Raw genomic sequence first — 3,497 nt, forward strand, 5'->3', positions numbered from 1 at the left:
TATATATATATATTAGCCAATTCCATCCACATTTTATGATCTCATTTCAGTTATTTCCACTTCCCTTTGGTAGTTTAAGTTTCTTTTTGCCTTTTCAGCTACTTTTCAGCTATTTCTATTGTTGCTATTAATTTTTTATTTGTGTGCTCATTTGTGCTTATTCAAACCTAATTTAGCAAGTATGTGTTCTTTCTGCTCTTTTCTGCTAATTTAAGCTTGTTCTACGTTTTCAGCTACATTTCAGAATGTTTTTAGCTAATGTTAGATGTTTTTCAGCAATAAGCATTCACACTGCACTTTTGCAGGAAACACATTTTCTCTAGTTATTGTTTTCACTGGTCTCGTATGCATCTTTTTCAGAAAGGACAAATCAGCGCATGGCGTGAGTCAACCTGCAGAGTCTCTTCGGCTGAGCGTGTGACCCGAAGTTCATCAAAATAAAGAAGGAACCAGACACATTCTCCCCTCCTTTGGTGACTCACACACCCAGCATGAACATAGCCCACTACCCACAACCCCCTGCTGCTTGTTTAGAACAACAACAGAGGGAGGCAGTGGCATCGCTGGGGAGCTGGCAAGGAGAGCGGGCGGCAGGAGAGACAGTGGGAGAGAGAAAAGAGGAGGGGAGGACTGGAACTGGATGTTTCCTGGAACCCATTTTGACCCCTAACTGCAGAAAAACGTCCTGGCGCTGTGTTTGGATTTGTTTTGTTGGCAACATATTTTATTTTGTGTTCAGATTCTGCATTCGTTCTGTTGATGTGAAACGAGTTCTTGCTTTTGTCGTTTTTCATCTTGCGAAGCCCATGCGTTTAGTTTTAGTTGTGTTTCTGTTCTTTGTGTTGCAGCCTCAAGTGGATTGACACATTTTGTTGCTTTTGGTTTTCTTCTTCTGTTTCGTAACATGCTGAGTTTTCTTCTTGTAACTTTGGTTTTGTGTGAAACGATGGTTTTAGTTTTGTGTTGTTTTGGTTTATAACATGTTTTGCTTGAATTCATCCCTGCGTTGTTAGAAATTATTTTTAGTTTTCCTGTATTCTGATTTTTTTTTCCCCACCGCAAATTGGCAATGACATAGAAAATGGTTTTATCTGTATCTCTCTGTGGGTGTGTACTTGTTTATGTTACTTTGTGAGGACCAACTGCTCTTTGTGAGAACCTAAGCCTGGTCACCACAAGGTTCATGTGTCGTTGATGGGTTAGGGGCTAGGTTTAGAACTAAGGTGTGAATTGAAGATGGGTTAAGTTTAGGGCACGACTATTCAACTAGCAGCCCGGGTGGCCAATTCAGGCCCACGGGTGAACTCAGTTTAGTCCACCAATGGGTTCATTTTAAAATAAAATTAGAATTTAAATCATAAGACAACATTACTTAATGAGAATAACTGCAGAATGTCCCTGAGCTCTTGGCTTTCAGTAACTGTGGCCTCCTGAGCAATTTGTTGAATAGCCCTGGTTTAGGTTAAGGGTCAGGTTTAGGCTATGGAAATGAATGAAAAATGAATGGAAGTCAATACAAAGTCCATGTAAAGATAACAAGACAAATCTGTGTGTGGTGGTGTTTGTATGTGTGTCCATATAGCTGTTTGTTAGCACATCTCATGAATTCAGTTCATTTCAGTTTATTTATACTGCGCCAAGTCACAATAGAAGTCATGTCAGGGCACTGAACAGAAGCATTCATATATACAAAATAATAAGTTTACATTATTTATCTGAGGAGCAGACTGCTTTGAGTTTAACTCCATTCCAGAACTCTCATCTTGAGCAAGCATGAAGGCGACAGTGGAAAGGAAAAACTCCCTCATGAGGAAGAAACCTTTAGCAGAACCTGTCCATTGTCAGAGGCCATGAGAATATCATTGGTAACTTTCACCAGTGCAGAGTCAGTGCTGTGGTGAGCTCTAAACCCTGACTGAAACTCTTCAAACATTATTTCTTTTGAAGATCACATAACTGACCAGCAACTATTTTCTCTAGAATTTTTTAGATTAAAGTTAAATTAGATATAAGTCTATAATTGGCTAGGATTCCTGAGTCAAGGTTTTGTTTCACAAGTAAAGGTTTAATTACAGCAGTCTTAAAGCTCTGTGGTGTGTAACCGTTTATTAGAGACAAATTAAGCAGCTCCAAGACGTGGTTATTAATTAAGGGAAATACGCCTTTAATAGCCTGGTTGGGATGGGATCTAGCAGACATGTGGATGGTTTGGATGAAGCTATTATTTTTGATAATTCAGAGAGCTCAACAGGACAAAAACAGTCCAAACATAAATCAGGTTCTAGTGACATTTTTAAAGTTGTCTCATATGATACAGAACCAGAGGCGATACTAGGAATGTTGGTTTGAATTTTTTTCCCTAATTGAAACAATTTTATTTATAAAGAATCTCATGAAGTCATCACTGCTTATAGTTGTAGGGATACATGATCCAACAGAGATAGGATTTTTCATTAGACTAGCTATGGTACTGAAAATAAACCTGGGGCTATTTTTAGTTTCATAAATTTAAGATGAATAATATAAAGCTTTACGAAGCAGTGGTCAAATTTGTGAAACTCTCAGAAAGTACTCACTGAATAGCAATTTCCAACTAAAATTACTGTAGGTAATGTGTTTCTAACAAGATGATTTTTAGAGGCAGAATGGATCGACAGTTGAAAAGTGCTTGCAGACAGATTATTCACCATCAGACATTAAGTGTCTCAATGACACCAGATTTCAGAGCCATTGTCATCTAAAGTATGTTCAGAAGTGGAACTAAAATCCTTGTTGATGCAAAGCTACAAGTTAAGTTAAGAACTAGAGCTGTTGTCTCTCAGTGAGAAGGTCGCCGGACCAAATCATGCCGGGGCCTTTCTGGGTGGAGTTTGTATGTTCTCTCCGTGCATGTGTGAGTTATCTACTGGTACTCCGGTTTCCTCCTACATACCAAAAACATACATGTTAGGCTGATTGGTAACTCTAAATTATTCCGAGGTGTGAGTGAGAGAGATAATGGTTGTTTTTCTCATTTGTCTCTCTGTCCCTGTGATGGACTTGAACCTGTCCAGAGTGTCCCCTGCCTCTCACACAATGACTGCTGGATATGGTCACTAGTGACCCCCACGACCTGAAAAGGAAGAAGTGGGTAAAGATGATGGATGAATGGTTTGACAGGAGGCTGTTCCATCACCATCTTCAGCTGTTTTTCAGGTGTCAAAATGCTCATCTTAACCATAAAGTCATTTAAATACCATTTCAAGGGTGTAAATACAATCATGGCTGTTTAAATAAAAGTTAAAGACAATTGAAATAAAGTTAATATAAATAGCATTACACATATATAAAACCTCCAACTGCTGTGGCGAACAACTTGTGCAAATGCTTCCACACACGTCAATACAACCACGTCTGCGCACGAACCTGACACTCCTCCAATCCCATCAAGATGTATTTAAGAATGTCTAATGGAAATTGATCAGTCATTAAGATCATTTTGGGTTAATCCAATTAAT

Source organism: Nematolebias whitei, chromosome 23 (assembly GCF_014905685.2).
Source record: "Nematolebias whitei isolate Nwh7 chromosome 23, NemWhi1, whole genome shotgun sequence".
NCBI classification, from domain to species: Eukaryota; Metazoa; Chordata; class Actinopteri; order Cyprinodontiformes; family Rivulidae; genus Nematolebias; species Nematolebias whitei.